At 46.0% G+C, this 19,687-nt stretch overlaps 1 long non-coding RNA gene across 1 annotated transcript in view; it reads right to left on the bottom strand.

Annotated features, from left to right (window-relative positions):
* Positions 1–998: 998 nt before the first annotated feature.
* LOC105490108 (uncharacterized) overlaps positions 999–19,687 on the bottom strand; it is a 44,228-nt gene continuing 25,539 nt past the window's right edge. The window contains exons 2-4 of the long non-coding RNA XR_011612109.1: positions 8,041–8,131; positions 4,279–4,435; positions 999–1,088 (exon numbers count right to left, since the gene is read on the bottom strand). This is a non-coding gene — a long non-coding RNA (uncharacterized lncRNA). The remainder of the gene's footprint in view (positions 1,089–4,278; positions 4,436–8,040; positions 8,132–19,687) is intronic.

The following is a 19,687-nucleotide window of genomic DNA, read 5'->3' as shown; positions in this document are numbered from 1 at the left end:
CTCTTATCGCTACAAAAAGTCTGTTTTGTCAGTCTTAGGATCTGTTTTCGTGTTAATGCTGGTCAGCTGTGCCTGAACTCCATCAGGGAGGAGGGTATAATGAGGTATATCTGACCCCTCCTTTCCATCATGGCCTGAACTAGTTTTTCAGGTTAACTCTGGAATGCCCTTCGTCGAGAGGAAGGATCCATTCAGATGGCTGGGGACTTAGAATTTTATTTTTAGTTTTCAAAAGTCAGACAACCCACAGCCTGGGCAATCCATCCCCTGATATATGGAGGCTGACTAGTTGAAAATCGTCAAGACTGTGGTTTTAATGGAGTTTTATGATAGAAGCCAAGTGCATGGTACTATAAATTGAGCCACTTCTTAACCATATCTTAAGCCAAAATATTAGGGGTCACAAGTCCCTGAAATAATGTGCAATTTGGAAATAATATCTAGATGTAACCCCAGACTTGTCCAAAAGTGTCATTCTTCTGCTATGTCACCAAAATTCCAACAGTCAAAATTGATCTCTGATGTGGTTTGGCTGCCTCCCCACCCAAATCTCATCTTGAATTGTAATCCCATAATCCCTGCATGTCATGGGAGAGACATGGTGGAGGTACTTGAATCATGGGGGTGGTTTCCCCATGCTGTTCTTGTGATACTGAGTTTGTTCTCACGAGAGAACAAACAAAACAAACAAAAGAAGGACGTGTTTGCTTCCCCTTCCACCACGATTGTAAGTTTCCTGAGGCCTCCACAGCCATGCAGAACTGTGAGCCAATTAAACCTTTTTCCTTTATAAGTTACCCAGTCTTGGGTATGTCCTTATAGCAGCATGAGAAGGGACTAATACAATTTCTAGTCACTGATAGAACATCAGGAAAAAGCCAAACTTGTAAATAAGGGAAAAACAGAAACCCTCTAAAAAATACTCTGACCTTGAATATTCAAGATTTTTTTCTAGCATTATGTAGGTTGATACACATGAGGGTTTTTGTCTACCTGAATTGTCTGAGGTCTGGTGCCATATACAGGATATTCCTGAGAACTTCCTTTGAAAGAGCATATGCCAGGCTGCGCTTTATCTTCCACAACAACTGTAAAAAAAAATTTAACATTATTAATGGAAATTTTTTTTTTTTTCTGCCAGCATGCCATGGTGCAATCCTAGCTCACTGCAGCCCCAAATTTCTGGGCTCAAGGGATCATCCTGCTTCAGCTTCCTCAGTAGCTGGGACTACAGGTGTGTGCCACCATGCCTGGCTAATATTTTTATTTCTTGTAAAGATGAAGTCTTACTATGTTGCCCAGGCTGGTCACAAACTCGCAGCTTCAAGCTATCCTCCCATCTCAGTCTCCCAAAGTGCTTGGATTATAGGCGCAAGCCACCACGCCTGGCTGGAAATCTATTTCTTGAGTATACTTTCTTTAACTGCATATCTAGCACAATTTACCCCAATACCCATCCAGAAAAAGAAGTACTTAGCTTTAAAAATAGAGCCACAGATGCTCATACTTGATCCAAAGAATAAACCTCGAATGTGGTCCTATGGCTTCTGATTCCCTGCTCTAGAATCCGTGGAAGCTGGGAGAGGGGACGGTCCTCAGAGTGAAAGCCTGGCCCTCTACTGGCAGCTTTGGGAAGTCTGAGAGGTCCTGGACGTGTGAGAGTTAAACTGAACTCTGAGATCTAGTTTTCCTTTCAAATGTTTCCATTTTGATAAAGCCATCAGGGCAGAGACTGCTGGCTGTCCAACAAAACTGGCCCTCTTTTCTACCTGGACTCAAGGCTGGAGTCCATTTTCCAGCCTCCCTTGTAGTCTGGAGTGGCCATGAGATCAAATGCTTGCCAGTGGAAGTAGAAATGAAAGATAGGTCCCTATTCCCGGCCTGGTGTGTAAAGCCCCTCATGTGTGTAAAGCCTTTCCATGCCCTTTGCCGCCTTCCTTCTGGCAGGGATGGTACTAATCAGAGCCCCTCTAGATGCCAAGTAGGAGAGATGGCAGGGCTACCAGGAGCCTGGGCCCCTGAATGACTGTGTGGAGCAGAGTTCTGCTGACCTAGAACTCCTGCATTGGACTATTAGTGAGAGAAACAAAGTGTCTGGCTTGAACTATCACATGTTAAGGCTTGATGGTTGCAGCAGTTTAGCTTTTGACCCGAGTCACTGACATCACATGAATCATTTTAACTGTTTACTCTCTGTGATATTGTGAAATATATATTTGGCCTTCATCCCATTTTCTGGCATACAACTCCTAAAATCCTTGAAATCTCCTGAGTGCTATCTTTTTGTGTGTTAATGATGACTGACAGCTCAATATTAGGGATGGAGCTGGTCATTGGAAAGACCAAGGCAGGATTAGAGGGTTGGGACTTTCAGCCCTACCTTTAACCTCCAGGAAGGGGAGAGGGGCTGAAGGTTAAGCTGATCATCAATGGCTAATGGTTTAATCAATCATGCCTATGTAATGAAGCCTCCATAAAAACCCAGGAGGACAGGGTTCAGAGGGTTTCCAGAAAGTTGAACACATGAAGGTTCCTGGAGGGTGGTGCCTTGGGGAGGGCATGGAAGCCCCTTGCCCCTTCCCTTATACCTTGTACTATGCATCTCTTCATCTATATCCTTTGTAACAGCCTTCATAATAAACTAGTAAACGTGTTTCCCTGAGTTCTGTGAGCCACTCTATTAAATTAATTGAACTCAAAGACAGGGTTGCAGGAACCCCAACTTGAAGCCAGTTGGTGAGAAGTTCCAGATGCTCGGACTTGCAACTGGTGTCTGAAGGTGAGGGGGCAGTTTTGGGGACTGAGCCCTCAACCTGTGGGATCTGATGCTATCTCCTGTGTTAAGAGAAAAACCAAATCCTGTAAGATATTTTAAAGAGGTTTATTCTGAGCCAATATGAAAGACCACAGTCTGAAGGAACAATGAACCCAAGAAGCCTTGAATAAGTGGTTCTGAGGCAATCGGGTTACAGTTTAGTTTTATGCGTTTTAGGGAGACAGGAGTTACAGCTTTTAAGTCATTGAAGTTCTGTTATCCCTTTTCCCTCTAGTCTCAGTCCCCTCAGTTTCTATACTCAGAGAAATAGGAGGAGGGGGCTGAGCACGGTGGTTCAGCCTGTAATCCCAGCACTTTGGGAGGCCGAAGTGGGTAGATCACTTGAGGTCAGGAGTTCGAGACCAGTCTGGCCAACATGGCAAAACTCCATCTCTATTAAAAATACAAAAATTAACCGGGTGTGGTGGTACACGCCTGTAGTCCCAGCTACTCAGGAGGCTGAGGCAGGAGAATTGCTTGAACCTGGGAAGCAGAGGCTGCAGTGAGCTGAGACTGCACCACTTCAGTCCACCCTGGGCGACACAGCAATACTGGTCTTAAAAAAAAAAAAAATAGGGCCGGGCGCGGTGGCTCACGCCTGTAATCCCTGCACTTTGGGAGGCCGAGGCGGGCGGATCACGAGGTCAGTAGATCGAGACCATCCTGGCTAACACGGTGAAACCCCGTCTCTACTAAAATACAAAAAATTAGCCGGGCGCGGTGGCGGGCGCCTGTAGTCCCAGCTACTCCGGAGGCTGAGGCAGGAGAATGGCGCGAACCCGGGAGGCGGAGCTTGCAGTGAGCTGAGATGGTGCCACTGCACTCCAGCCTGGGCGACAGAGTGAAGACTCCGCCTCAAAAAAAAAAAAAAAAAAAAAATTGGAGGGAGGAAAGGGCAGTCAGACTCCACGGAAGGGCTGGAACACAGGTGTTTTCCAGTGTGGTAGATTCCTGTCAGGGGTGGTGGTTCCCACCGTGGGAAGCTATCAAACCTCAGGTTTTCCTCCTACTCCCGCCCCCGCCCCCGCCCCCGCCCCCGCCCCCACTGAGCCGGCTGGCGTGTGAAATAGGAACCTCTTCGGCTTCACTTCCAGCTTCTGCGGAGTTAACAGTAATGCAAGCTAAGGGGGTTGCCAAGGTGACCTGGTGGTCTGTGGCGAACAGAGAGTGGAATCAAAGCCTCCTGTTCCCAAGGTGTCCTTGTCACTACACACGCAGCTCTTTTACTCCATAAAAGAGAGGAGGGCATGCTGCCACATGCTCAGGACACAGGGAAGGACAAGAACAGCCTTATTCTGACACCTCCCATGTCAAGCTGAGACATTCCTGACCCCTAGAGCTTCTTCTCTCAGGGGAGGACAATTAGCATGGCTCACCTAGGAGGAGAGGCACACACAGAACTGCCCAGGGAAAGAGCTGAAGAGAAACAGAGGAAGCAAACATTTCATATGGCTATGACCTACCCATTGCAAAATGCCTCCAACCTCATGAACAGCACTCTCCTTCTTTGAGCTCACGGGCGTTTTTTTCTGTTTAATAATAGCAAGAAGATTTTATGACGTGAAACTGCCCATAAGCCATTTTTCCCAGATCCGGTGGTGACGTTAAACAACTGTGGGTCTGTGACATATAACCAGAGAGAAATAGGTCAACAGGCAAAACCCACTGAGCATAAACTGTACTTTTGTGGAAAAGAAAAACAGTCAACTTTAAGTACTATGTTTCTAAACTAGTGTTTGTGTTAGCAAATTAATTAATTGTAGAAATATTATTCAGAATTTAGAAATCACTTCTAGTTTGGGCTCGTCCTGTAGTTCCAGCACTTTGGGGAGGCCAAGGAAGGAGGATTGTTTGAGATTAGGAGTTCAAGACCAGCCTGGACAACATAGTGAGACCCCATCTCTGAAAAAAAAAAGTTAGCTGGGCATGGTGGCGCATACCTGTGGTCCCAGCTACTCAGGGAGACCAAGGCAGAAGGATGGCTTGAACCCAGGTATTCAAGGGTGCAATACTGTGATTGCATCACTGCACTCCAGCCTGGGAGACAAAGCACGACCTCATCAAAAAAAGAAAGAAAGGAAAGAAAGAAAGAGAAGAAGGAAAGAAAGAGAAGAAGGAAAGAAAGAAAAGAAGGAAAGAAAGAAAAGAAGGAAAGAAAGAAAAGAAGGAAAGAAAGAAAGGACTTACGGTTTTTCTTTTGATTTCTTTTTCTTTGAGACAAGGTCTTGCTCTGTCACCCAGGTTGGAGTGCTGTGGCTCACTGCAGCCTCCACCTCCTGGGCTCAAGCAATTCTTCCTCAGCCTCCTGAATAGCTGAGACTGTAGGTGCCTGCCACTGCACCCGGCTAATTTCTTAAACTTTTTGGTAGAGACGGGTCTCACCATGTTGCCCAGGCTGGTCTCGAGAGATCCTCCCAGCTCAGCCTTCCAAAGTGCTGGGGTTACAGACATGAGACACCGTGCCCAGCCTCTAGTTTTCCCAAATGAATCAACTTACATGCATGTTTTGGGTGGTCAGTGCAAAGCTCAGGTGGGGATCAGGAAACAGGAGCTCCAGCTCAGCTTAAGCATCAATTCCGACTACAAGAGGCTCGCAGCCCCTCAGTCGCGTTGCTCACTTATCTGTGTATCTAGGGCCCTTTGCAGTTCTGCAGCTTGTAGTTCTCCCCAAGTGGGGCCGAGGGCCTCCTGAGAGGAGACGCTGTACCCCAGCCCAGCCAGGGCTGGATGAGAAGGATGCCCTCACACAGGATGATGTTGTTCAGTGTCTCAAAGCAACTCTCAAAGCCTAAACAGTGAGACTGGTTCAATTCTTGAGGAAAAAAAATAATAATAATGCTGCTAAGCCCTGGTCTTCTGCACTCTGATTTTATTTATTTATTTATTGAGATGGAGTCTTGCTCTGTCGCCAGGCTGGAATGCAGTGGTATGATCTTGGCTCACTGCAACCTCCAACTCCCTGGTTAAAGCAATCCTCCTGCCTCAGTCTCCCAAGTAGCTGGGATTACAGGCACTCGCCACAACGCCCAGCTAATTTTTGTATTTTTTTAGTAGAGACGGGGTTTCACCATGTTGGCTAGGATGGTCTCAATCTCTCGACCTCCTGATCCGCCCGCCTCGTCCTCCCAAAGTGCTGGGATTACAGGCATGAGCCGCCGCACCCGGCCTTCTGATTTAATTTGAATGCAGTTCTTGATGGTTTTTTTCCCCAGCTCTTGACCTTTAAGTATCTCAGTGGTGACCCGAGCTCTCCTCTCCTCCTGAATCTCTCTTAAAAGTCTTCAGTGTTGAATTTCATGGTCACTCTAAGGTTAAGTATGGAATTGTCTTACTGCCTTTCTTTGCCTAGGGCTTCATCATTTCAGAGGAAAACTACACTTCCCTGCTTGTGCCACCCCACAGCAGACAAAAAGACGTTTGCAGAATCATCAACTTTTAATGATTCTGCTGAAATTGGGCTCCTCGGAGGGCCGCTAATGGAGAACGTGTGTCTGCTTTGAGATTCACAACCATCCCCCAGGTGGCTCAGGTTCCTACCTGGCCCCTTTATCAAATCTGACCATCGGAGACCACAGTGAGATGGATTTCAGCTGAGGCCCTTCGGTGCAGGAAGCAATCAGAATGAGTTGGTTGAAGGTTTCAGGTGTGCTGAGCTCCAGGCTCTGGGAGAGAGGCAGGTTCAGAGCAGCCAGCCACACTGGGCCCAGAGCCTGTATGAGTTCCAGGGCTCTCAAAAATGGTTGAGGCTGGGCGCAGTGGCTCATATCTGTAATCCCAGCGCTCTGCGAAGCTGAGGCAGGAGGAAGGCTTGAGCCCAGGAGTTCAAGACCAGCCTGGGCAATGTAGTGAGACCCCCCCCCCATCTCTACAAATAAGCCAGGCATGGTGGCATGTACCTATGGTCTCAGCTTCTTGGGTGGCTGAGGAGGGAGGATTGCTTGAACCCAGGAAATTGAGGCTGCAGTGAGCATGGTCATGCCACTGCATTTCAGCCTAGGTGACAGAGTGAGATCCTATTTAAAAAAAAAAAAAAAAAGAAACCATGTTTGAATCCTGGAAATAAAATTTTTTGACCCCCAAATATGAAGAGAAAAATGGCAAAGTCAAATTAATATTCATTTATAAAACCAAATAGTAACAGCTCTAACTTCTTAAAAATAGTGAAATGGCTGGGTTTGGTGGCTCACACCTGTAATCCCAGCACCCTGGGAGGCCAATGTGGGTGGATCACTTGAGGTCAGGAGTTCGAGACCAGCCTGACCAATATGGTGAAATCCCGTCTCTACTAAAAACACAAAAAATTAGCCAGGCATGGTGGCACACGTCATCTCAGCTACTTGGGAGGCTGAGACAGGACAACTGCTTGAACCTGGGAGGCGTAGGTTGCAGTGGGCGGAGATCGTGCCACTACATTCCAGCCTGGGTGATAGAGTGAGACTCTGTCTCAAAAATAATAATAATAAATAGTGAAATGTACTTAATGTGGAATATCAGCTGCTTGAATGTCCCTGGTGTGATGTGGTGGAAAGACTCCTGGCCTGGGAAGAAGAAGGACACCCAGACCCCTGGAGGTGTCCAGGGCTGTTTCAGCCCCTGTGGAGGGCCCACCAGGCTGGTGAAGCCCCTAAACACTGAACTGATGTCTTCCCCTTGGGTGTCGGCCTGCCCTTGTACAAACCTGTTGTGCTTTCTACAAGTGTGCACCCCTGGTATCCTAGTCTCTGTCCTGAGTCCAGCTTTCAGTCTTGGATTCTTAGCATAAATTCCCCCTTTTTGCTTAACCCAGCTTGATTTGGTTATTTACTTACAAACTAAACTCGTAATTAAGGCAAGAATCCAAGCTTCTTGGCCAGCCCCATCCTCTTCCCACAGCTGGGCAATCTGGTTAGTTGGTTAAAGAGAGCAATGAAAATATTCAAAGCATTCAAATCAATTTCCATAGTAGACTGGTTTGGGGTTTCCACTTGGCTAGGCACTTTTGCTGAAATTATCCAAATTATCTGTTGCCTATTATATAAGCTTGTTTTTATGGTGTTTATTGTTTAGCATCTGCATTTTTCTGCTACAATGTAAGTTCCACGTGGGGTAGGAATCTTTATTTTCCTCACTGTTTTATCAAGTGCCTAGTAGATGCTCAATATATATGTTGTGAAAAAATGATAAGCAGTTTCACTAGAAACATCCAGGCCCAATATTAACTCTAATATCAGAAAGAACTCTGTTACCTGTAGTCTCAGCTACTCAGAAGGCTGAGGCAGGAGGATGGCTTGAGCTCAGGAGTTGGAGGCCAGCCTGTACAACATAGCCAGACGGACCCTGTCCGTGAAAAAAGAAAAGAAAAGACAGAATGCTGTTAGTTCACTATCAACTAAACTTTTTGCATCATTTTCAAAAAGATGGATGAGCAAAAGCTAGATTTAGCCTGGGGTATGCAGTGGCTCACGCCTGTGATCCCAGAACTTTGGGAGGCCGAGGCAGGTGGGTCACCTGAGGTCAGGAGTTCAAGACCAGCCTGACCAACATGGTGAAATGCCATCTCTACTAAAAATACAAAAATTAGCCAGGCGTGGTGGTGCGCGCCTATAGTCCCAGGTACTCAGGAGGCTGAGGCAGGAGAATTGCTTGAACCCAGGAGGTAGAGGTTGGCAGTGAGCCGAGATCACGCCATTGCACTCCAGCCCAGGCGACAGAGTGAGTCTCTGCCAAAAAAAAAAAAAACAAAAAAACAAACTAGGTTTAGAAGGAGCTTCCTAGCTCATTTGATCCAGTTCCTTTATTTTATAGATGAAGAAAGACAGGTGGAAGGAAAGGGATGACTTGTCCAAAGTCTCCCAATCTGATATGGTCTGGCTGTGTCCCCATCCAAACCTCATCTTAAATTCCCACATGTTGTGAAAGGGACCTGGTGGGAGGTAATTGAATCATGGGGGCAAGTCCTTTCTGATAGTGGGGACAAGATGGGGATGAGATAGATGGGGGCAAGCTATTCTCCTGACAGTGAATAAGTCTCATGAGATGAATCACACTTTTATTCTTGGCCCCGATTTTCCAGATTCAGCTGTTTCTTTGATAGTGAATAAGTCTCACAAGATCTGATGGTTTTTAAAAAGTGGCATTTCCCTGTACAAGCTCTCTGATTTTTTGCCTGCACATAAGATGTGACTTGTTCCTCCTTTCCTTTTGCCACGATTGTGAGGTTTCCCCAGCCATGTGAAACCGTAAGTCCAATTAAACCTCTTTCTTTCGTAAGTTGCTCAGTCTCGGGTATGTCTTTATCAGCAGCATGAAAACAGAATAATACACAACCCCAAACTGACAGCTGAAGACCAGAGCTGAGCTCTCTCAGCTCAGATATCTCCCTGCTACACCAAGCAACGTCTCATTCATAGCACTCATAGGTGAGACACTGGGCAAAGTTCGCTTTTTCCCTCTGCAACAACACAAACATTCCACAGTAAGCATGCAGTAACTTGATGCTAAGGGAGTTGGCTCTCCTGCCCCAAAGTACCAGCAAAATGGGAACTTCAGACCGCAGGACTGTGGCAGTCAGTGTGCTGTCTACTCCGACCACTGGAACAGGTGTTGTTAGACAAGCCTGAAGCTGTATCCTGTACCCACTAAGAGGGAGGACCCCAGGCAGTTTCCAGGATGAATCACACTTTTATTCTTGCCCCTGATTTTCCAGATTCAGCCGCTTCTTTGATAAAGTTCAACCTCCAAATCCCTTTGCCCCAGCCCAGGGTGCCATTGGATCCCCTTTGGACAGGTAACAGAAGAATTTGCCATGCATGTACAATATTGTAGCATTTCGTACTCCCCAAACCCCAGTGATTCAGCATGGGGGAAAGAAAAATGATTCTGGGGGCCGGGCGCGGTGGCTCCAGCCTGTAATCCCAGCACTTTGGGAGGCCGAGACGGGTGGATCACGAGGTCAGGAGATCGAGACCATCCTGGCTAACACAGTGAAACCCTATCTCTACTGAAAATACAAAAAACTAGCCAGGTGAGGTGGCGGGTGCCTGTAATCCCAGCTACTTGGGGGGCTGAGGCAGGAGAATGGCGTAAACCCAGGAGGCGGAGCTTGCAATGAGCTGAGAGCTGGCCACTGCACTCCAGCCTGGGCGACAGAGCGAGACTCTGTCTCAAAAAAAAAAAAAAAAAAAGATTCTGAGAAATCCTGAGGTTGAGCTCCTGAGGCTGCCCAGCAGATTATGGAAGAATCCCGGAATGGAACAGCTACATGAAAGTATCAGACAATTCAGTGATGTACCCCATTGACAGACTGAAGCATGCATTATCCACAGTGTTTCTGCTGAGAAAGTTCAATGTGCTATTCAATTGTGATCATCTCAGAGTATTTTTACCATCCATGATTTATTATAATGGCTTGAAGTGACACGCATAGAGTGGTCACTGTATTAAAATAAATCAGAAATCAGATGTATTAATGATATGAAAAAGCTGATCACCTGGCATAAAACCGGTTCTACACATGCACACTTCCACTTAATATCCAAAAAAACTGAACAAAGCTAGATGTTTGGTATTTGAGGAGCTCTGGGAGAAAAGAACCAGCTTTGGGCATTGGATTAATGATGGTTTCTCTAGAAATGTAAAACTGTCATGCCCTTGGAGAGGTTTTGCTTTAAAAAATAAAAGAAAAACTCCCTTGATTGGTCACCACAAGGGGTTGAATTTTCATTCAAAGAAGGCTGTGGCACAGTTCTTATCTGAGAGAACTGGTCAGGGCATCTCCAGCTGTGGGTACCCTCAGCTGGTGAATATTTGGCATCCCTCCAAAGGGACATTTTTAAAATATTTTTTCAATATTTTCTTTGTGGGGACAGAAAGAACAGATTGTCTAGTAAGAAAAACTGTACACCTCTTTCTTTATGTTCGAAATAAAGGATGTATTGTATTACATGATGGTGAAAGACAAAATGCACTGGACAATTAAGAAGATTTTATTTAGACTGTTGCAACATGGAGTCACTCACTAATGAGGAATGCCTCAATGTGGACAAGGGGTCTGGGTTTTATAAAGGCAGGTAGCCCTGAGAGTAATCCACGAGGCCCACGGCATTATGAGAAAGAGTAGACAGCAAGTCTTATCTAAGCATATGGGGAAGGACTGTTCTTGGTGATTAGGGTTGGCACTTTACCGGAACACAAAAGCGTGGGGGGATTTCAGAAAACAAACGGGTGGTGGACTTGTCACTGTTGCTCTTTTCCATGAGCATGGGTCTCAGATAATGGTCAACATTGTCCGGCTCTAAATGACAACGTTTGCATTTTTCAGAATTATCTTTCATGTCACCATTTTTCTACAATTTATTGCTGAACGGTATAGGTTGCACACGCTCCCAAAGAGCTGCTCGAAATAATTGACGTGTTTTTTCTCCTGGTTTGCATAGAGGAAACACTTCCCTACTATTCTATAGTTCTCCTTCTCCAGTTTTCTTTACTAACTTTCTGAATCTAGCGATTTCACAGCAAAAATATTAAAGAGTTTAGATAAAAGTTTAAATTAGGCTGGGCGCGGTGGCTCATGCCTGTAATCCCAGCACTTTGGGAGGCCGAGGCAGGTGGATCACCTGAAGTCAGGAGTTCAAGACCAGCCTGACCAATATGGTGAAACCCCATCTCTACTAAAAATACAAAAATTAGCTTGCCGGGCGCGGTGGCTCAAGCCTGTAATCCCAGCACTTTGGGAGGCCGAGACGGGCGGATCACAAGGTCAGGAGATCGAGACCACGGTGAAACCCTGTCTCTACTAAAAATACAAAAAATTAGCCGGGCGCGGTTGTGGGCGCCTGTAGTCCCAGCTACTCGGGAGGCTGAGGCAGGAGAATGGCGTGAACCCGGGAGGCGGAGCTTGCAGTGAGCCGAGATCGCGCCACTGCACTCCAGCCTGGGCGACAGAGCGAGACTCCGTCTCAAAAAAAAAAAAAAAAAAAAAAAAAAAAAAAAAAAAAAAAAAAAAAAAAATTAGCTGGGCGTGGTGGCGGGCGCCTGTGGTCCCAGTTACTTGGGAGGCTGAGACAGGAGAATGGCGTGAACCCGGGAGGCGGAGCTTGCAGTGAGTTGAAATCATGCCACTGCACTCTAGCCTGGGTGACAGAGTGAGACTGCATCTCAAAAAAATAAAAATAAAAATAAATAAAAATAAAAATTGGTGCAGCGGAGCAATGGTGCTTTGATTTTGCTTTGATTTTTCATCTCGAAGCCATTTTATATTTTGCCAGTTATATGAAGAGTCCTGTGTGCAAGCCAGTGTTAATGGCCATCCTACTTGCCATTTACTTTATTAATTTTTTTTTCAATCTCTTGCCTCTGGCTAAAATTTTATTATTTATTTCTTTTTTCCTTCCTTCCTTTTTTTTTTTTTTTTGACAAGGTCTCACTCTGTCGCCCAGAGTGGAGTGCAGTGGAACAATCAAGGCTCACTGAAGCCTCCTAGACTCAAGTGATCCGCCTCCTGCTGCAGCCAGTCTCCTGAGTAGCTGGGATCACAGGAGTGCATCACCATACCTAGCTAATTTTTAAATTTTTTTGTAGAGATGGGGTCTTGCCATTGCTCAGGCTGGCCTCCAATCCCTGGGCTCAAGCAATCCTCCCACCTCAGCCTCCCAAAGTGCTGGAATTATAGGCATGAGCTGCCGTATCCAGCCTGAAATTTTAATTTTATTTTTAGAGATGTAGTCCTGCTATGTTGCCAGGCTGGTCTTTAACTCTTGGCCTCAAGCAATCCTCCCACCTTGGCCTCCCAAAATGCTGGGATTACAGGCATAAATCATTAAAGTCATTAGAATAAATGGGCAGTGGCTCTGGTGCCCCATTTATTCTAATGATTTTAAAAATTATCATCATTTAGATGTGATTCATGTACCATTAAGTTCACCCTTTTACAATTACAGCCATAAATGCAATTCAGTGGTTTTTAGTATGTTCACGAAGTTGTACAACCATCACTACTATCTAATTCCGGAATATTTTTGTCACCCCGAAAAGAAACCAAGCACCCATTAGCAGCCACTCCCCATTCACCTCTTTCCCCAGCTCCTAGCAATCATTAATCTACTTTATATTTCTACAGATTTGTTATTCTGGACATTTCACACAAATGAGACCATACAATATGTGTCTTCCTTTTGTATGTGTCTGGTTTCTTTCACTTAGCGGATTGTTCTGAGGTTCACATGTTGTAGCATGTGTCAGTACTTCATTCCTTTTTATTGCCAAATCATTGGTCATTGTAAGGCTGTTCCACATTTTGTTTATCCATTCATCGACTGATGGCTATTTGGGCTGTCTCCACATTTTGGCTATGACTAGCAATACTGTTATGGACATTTCTACACATGTTTTTGCATAGACATATGTTTTCATTTCTCTTGGTTATATACCTAGGAGGAGAATTGCTGGGTCATAGGATAGTTCTATGTTTAACCTTTTGAGGAACTGACAATCTTCAAAAGCAGCTGCATCATTTTACATTCCCAATGGCAATTTATGAGGGTTCCAATTTCTTTCTTTCTTTTTTTTTTTTTTGAGACTGTGTCTGGCTCTGTCGCCCAGGCTGGAGTGCAGTGGCCGGATCTCAGCTCACTGCAAGCTCCGCCTCCCGGGTTTACGCCATTCTCCTGCCTCAGCCTCCCGAGTAGCTGGGACCACAGGCGCCCGCCACTTCGCCCGGCTAGTTTTTTGTATTTTTTAGTAGAGATGGGGTTTCACCGGGTTAGCCAGGATGGTCTTGATCTCCTGACCTCGTGATCCGCCCGTCTCGGCCTCCCAAAGTGCTGGGATTACAGGCTTGAGCCACCGCGCCCGGCCGAGGGTTCCAATTTCTTCACATCTTTGCTGGCACATATTATTGTCCATTTTTTTCAGTGCAGCAATCCAAGCGGGTGTGAAGCAGTATCTCATTGTGGGCTTGATTAGCATTCCCCTAATGACTAATGACTTGAACATCTTTTCCTGTTCTTCTTGGTCATTTGTATATGTTCTTTGGACAATGAAGATTTTATTTCCTTTCCTTTTTTTTTTTTTTGAGACGGAGTCTTGCTCTGTGGCCCAGGCTGGACTGGAGAGGCACGATCTCGGTTCACTGCAACCTCCAGCTCCCAGGTTCAAGTGTTTCTCCTGCCTCAACCTCCTATAATCTCAGCTGGGATTACAGGCACCCACAACCACGCCTAGTTAATTTTGGTATTTTTAGTAGAGATGGGGTTTCACTATGTTGGCCAGGCTGGTCTTGAACTCCTGACCTCAAGTGATTCACCCACCTCGGCCTCCCAAAGTACTGGGATTACAGGCATGAGCCACTGCTGCTGCCAGATTTTATTTCTTTTTTTTTTTTTTTTTTTTTTTCTGATCTGTCAGAGTCTTCTATACATTCTGGATACTAGTCCCTTATCAGAGAGATGGTTTGCAAATATTTTCTCCCATGCTGTGGGTTGTCTTTTTATTGTCCTAATAGTGTTCTTTGACGTATAAACATTTTAAATTTTGATGAAGTCCAGTTTATCTATTTTTTCTTTGATTGCTTGTTTTAGTGCCACTTGGAGCTTAGTGCCACAGTGTCAGCTGCCCAACACTTGTCTTGAGCTGGTTCAGTCTAGGGCCTTGAAGGCTTTGGAAAATACTAATATGCAATGTGTCAAAAGAAAAACTGCAGACAAAATAAATGTAACAGTTGATTTGAACAATTAACAATTAATGAGTCAGGCAGTACTCATAAGCAGAAGAGGTTCCAAGGGCTCCACCTCTATAGAGTGAACATAGAAGCAAAGCAGAGAAACACCTGATTGGCTACTGCTAGGCACTTGCCTCATTTGAGCATGATGTGATCAGTTGGCTGCCTTGATTTAGCCGAAGTTCGGCTGTTTGTGATGGGCTAAGACCTGGCTATTTATTACAAAAATATGCCCCTGCTGGGCACAGTGGCTCATGTCTGTAATCCCAGCACTCTTGGAGCCTGAGGCAGGCAGATCGTTTGAGGTCAGGAGTTCAAGACCAGCCTGGCCAACGTGGTGAAACTCTCTCTCTCCTAAAAATACAAAAATTAGCTAGGCATGGTCGCAGCTACTTGGAAAGCTGAGGCAGGAGAATTGCTTGAACCCGGGATGCAGAAGCTGCAGTCAGTCAATATCATCCCACTGCACTTCAGCCTGGGCAACAGAGTGAGATCCATGTCAAAAAATCAATCAATCAATCAATCAAAATATAAATAAATAAAGTCTCTGAGAAGCTCTGCAACAAACAAACAAGTTTAAACCAATGTTTCTCAAATTATTGAGCAAGACACTATACAAACAAGGAACTTAACACTTTTTGAATGAGTACACAGCTGACTCATCAGAAAAGAGTGAAACTCCTTGTTCTTTTCGCTCACACGAGAGGTTTTTGGGGGCCGGCCCTAATCATCACCCACACTCTTCTGTCCACATTTCCTTGGCCAGAACTCCTCTCTTATTTCTCTCTCTCTCTCTCTCTCTCTTTTTTTTTTTTTTTTTTTTGAGATGGAGTTTTGCTCTTGTTACCCAGGTTAGAGTGCAATGGCATGATCACGGCTCACTGCAACCTCTGTCTCCCAGGTTCGAGCTATTCTCCTGCCTCAGCCTCCCAAGTAGCTGGGACTACAGGTGCGTGCCACCACGCCCGGCTAATTTTTGTATGTTTAGTAGACACGGGGTTTCACCATGTTGGCCAGGCTGGTCTCGAACTCCCGACCTCAAGTGATTCACCCGCCTCTGCTTCCCAAAGTGCTGGGATTACAGGCATGAGCCACTGCACTTGACCACATCTCTTATTTCTCTAGATGCAATATGGTCTCTCTGTGTGCTTAGAGGAAAAGATTTGGTGACACATACGGTGGTCCCAGCTATACATGCTTTTGGGCTCAATCTTGGGTCCCAGCTATACATGCTTTGTGGCTGCCTTGTGTGGCTTCAGAGTAGGCGTGCATGCTGATTGACATCACATAGAGAAGCTCCCAAGAGCACGGTGACCTTTTCTTCTGGATGCCCCCTGGTGGGAGTGCTGGAAGCCAGGGAGAATATTGCTTATTCTGACCTTGCACTTATCAATAACATGTATTTCTGCAAAAAAAAAAAAAAAAAAAAAAAAAGAGAAACGCTTGGAAAATGACATGCCAAAACATTTTACATTTCTATTTCATCAAAGACAAAATTGGACAGGAGCAATTGAGTGTATGGCTTTAGATTGTACCACTGACCATCATGCCAGTGGAATACTAATGTGAGAATACAGCTCTCTATCTGTGCGGACCAGGAAAATCTCTGAAAAAATGGAAACAGTTGATGCATTAACAGGACCAACCTATATCAGTTATTATCGAGTGTCTGGACATGCAATAAAAATAAAAAGGGGGGCCGGGCGCGGTGGCTCAAGCCTGTAATCCCAGCACTTTGGGAGGCCGAGACGGGCGGATCACGAGGTCAGGAGATTGAGACCATCCTGGCTAACACAGTGAAACCCCGTCTCTACTAAAAAATACAAAAAACTAGCCGGGCGAGGTGGCGGGCGCCTGTAGTCCCAGCTACTTGGGAGGCTGAGGCAGGAGAATGGCGTGAACCCGGGAGGCGGAGCTTGCAGTGAGCTGAGATCCGGCCACTGCACTCCAGCCCGGGCGGCAGAGACTCCGTCTCAAAAAAATAATAATAATAAATAAATAAAAAGGGGGGAAAAAAGTAATGCTAGTGGTAATACCGAATGTTTTCCCAGAAAGAAAAATAGGTCTTGGTGTGGTTGGTACATCAGGAAACACTGTGAGCTGCGTTCTAATGACGTACAGAAATAGCCCTGAAAGACACGTTAGTATTTTACACCCCAAATCAATAACTCCCTACTGAGCGCCTAGGATCACTATTATGCTTCATTAACGTGGATTTAAAGCTTTTCAACATCAAGTGGGGTTGCGAAGGACAATAAGAGCCACTGGGAATGTAATGCTGAAAAAGGAAGTGAGAAATAGGTGATAAAAATGGTTAGAGAGGGTCCTGTGTGTGCATGGATGTGAGGTGCTTGGGAGGGTCTCCAGGTGGGGAACAGGCCACAGGCAGGCAGGACTCCAGCTGGCCTGGCGTCCTCTCTGACGTTTTCTCTCCGGCATTCTCCTGCCTTCTGGCCTGGGCTGCAACCTGTCAAAGGTGGCTGCCCACGGAGGCGCCCCAAATGACGGCTGCGCTCAACACCCAGACGTGAGGGAAAGCTTGTTTGGCACGCTCAAGGGCACTCACGTTGGAGCAGAAACTTGCTCTGCTGTTCTCTGACTTGGAACAAGTCACTTTCCCGTCCAGCAGGGCCTGCCCCCTCCCCTGGAACTGTGGGCTGCCTCTGCGCCCCTCCCAGGGTTATAGCCAGTGCTGGGCATGATTGCATGGAGAGGGCTTCCATTACCAGTGAAGGCAGAAAGGAAAATTTGGGAAACTCAAGACCTAAGGCACAGGGTCTGGCCAGGTGCGGTAGCTCATGCCTATAATTCCACAGCACTTTGTGAGGCTGAGGTGGGAGCATCTCTTGAGCCTTGGGGGCCTGAGGCTGTAGTGAGCTGTGACCACGACACTGCACTCCAGCCTGGGTGACAGAACGAGACCCTGTCTCAAAGAAAATAAATAAATAAAAATAAGAATAAGAGACAGGGCTTGCCCTCCAGGAAGCATGGGTGCTCCACTTTCCTCCGACTCCTCCTGGTATTTTTCATATACGCAGATTAGAACTAACAAATGCTGGGAAGAGATAAGACTTCAAATATATTTTTTAATTAAAATAGGAGACATGCTACTTGTAGAATTTTCAAACAATACAGAAGCTTATCAAGTATAACACCTGAGTTCCTCACAGCACCCCTAGGTTTGCTGAATCTGGTTTTTTTTTTTTTGCCTTTTTTTTTTTTTTTTTGAGATGGTGTCTCACTGTCCTCACTGCAACTTCCGCCTCCAGGTTTCAAGCAATTCTCCTGCCTCAGCCTCCCGAGTAGCTGGGATGATAGGCACATACCATCACCCCCAGCTAATTTTGTGTATATTTAGTAGACACGGGGTTTCCCCATCTTGGCCAGGCTGGTCTCAAACTCCTGAGCTCAAGCAATCTGGCCACCTTCGCCTCCCAAAGTGCTGGGATTACAGGCATGAGCCACCGCACCTGGTGGTTTGCTGAATATTTCATCAGACCTTTCTGCACAGCAGGGGAGGGGGACAGTGTGCATGTGAGGGAGACAATTGAGGGCTCAAAAGGAAGACCACGGAAGCAGGGAAGCAGGTGGAGGCTTCACACCCGCCCAGCTGAGGGGGCCAGAGTGCCTTTGTGGAGGAGAACCCAGAATCCCTTAGGGTTCACAGTAATGAGCCCTAATAGAGAGAATTTTTTTTTTTTTTTTTTTTTTTTTTTTTTGAGACGGAGTCTTGCTCTGTCACCCAGGCTGGAGTGCAGTGGCCGGATCTCAGCTCACTGCAAGCTCCGCCTCCCGGGTTTACGCCATTCTCCTGCCTCAGCCTCCCGAGTAGCTGGGACTACAGGCGCCCGCCACCGCGCCCGGCTAGTTTTTTGTATTTTTAGTAGAGACGGGGTTTCACCGTGTTAGCCAGGATGGTCTCGATCTCCTGACCTCGTGATCTGCCCGCCTCGGCCTCCCAAAGTGCTGGGATTACAGGCTTGAGCCACCGCGCCCGGCCTAATAGAGAGAATTTTACACTAAAAACCATCAACTCATACATTTTAAATAGGCGAATTGTATAGTGTCTGAATTTTGTCTCAGTAAAGCTGTTTTTTTTGTTTGTTTGTTTTAAGAAAAAGGATTTTAAACCAAGTGAGGTTTCAGATGGTAAAAAAGAGAAGAAATACTCTTTTTATTTATTTATAATTTATTTTTTGAGATAGAGTCTTGCTGTGTTGCCCAGGCTGGAGTGCAGTGGCACCATCACAGCTCACTGTAACCTGGAACTCCTGTGCTCAAGCTCTCCTGCCTCAGCCTCCCATTCCTGTGCACCTCCCAAGTTCCCAAGTGCACAGGCTTGCACACCACACCCGGCTAAGTTTTAAACTTTTGGTAGAGACAGAGTCTTACTATGTTGTCCAGGCTGGTCTCAAATTTCTGGCCTCAAGAAATCCTCCCACCTTGGTCTCCCAAAGTGATGAGATTATTGGTGTGAGCCACTGCGCCTGGTTTAAGAAACTCCCCTTTAGGCCGGGCGCGGTGGCTCAAGCCTGTAATCCCAGCACTTTGGGAGGCCGAGACAGGCGGATCACGAGGTCAGGAGATCGAGACCATCCTGGCTAACACGGTGAAACCCCGTCTCTACTAAAAAATACAAAAAACTAGCCGGACGATGTGGGGGGCGCCTGTAGTCCCAGCTACTCGGGAGGCTGAGGCAGGAGAATGGCGTGAACCCCAGAGGCGGAGCTTGCAGTGAGCTGAGATCTGGCCACTGCATTCCAGCCTGGGCAACAGAGCGAGACTCCGTCTCAAAAAAAAAAAAAAAGAACCCCCCCTTTAAAATCCAGATACAGGTTGGCAATTTTCAAAGCTTATATATTTACTATTTTGAATAGGATATTACTTTTTTAATGAAAAAGATTTAAATAGTACTGAGAGAATGCATTGAAAAGAGAGGCTCCCCTGACGTCTGTCCCTCAGTGGAGAGGCAATGGCAGTACAATGGGTTTCTGGTGTATCTGTGGTATTTATTCAGGGATCCTATAAATGGACATGCACATAGAGTTAGTCTTTTCAGAGTAGGAAATGTGGAACAGGAAGAGAGAGAAATTTGAGAGGAAAAACATACCCACGGGGATGACTACTATATTTATATTCTTGATTTCTTTTTCTTTTCTTTTTTTTTTTTTTTTTTG

The sequence above is a fragment of the Macaca nemestrina genome, chromosome 13, assembly GCF_043159975.1.
Source record: "Macaca nemestrina isolate mMacNem1 chromosome 13, mMacNem.hap1, whole genome shotgun sequence".
Classification (NCBI taxonomy): Eukaryota; Metazoa; Chordata; class Mammalia; order Primates; family Cercopithecidae; genus Macaca; species Macaca nemestrina.
This window is presented reverse-complemented; position numbering and strand designations above follow the sequence as displayed.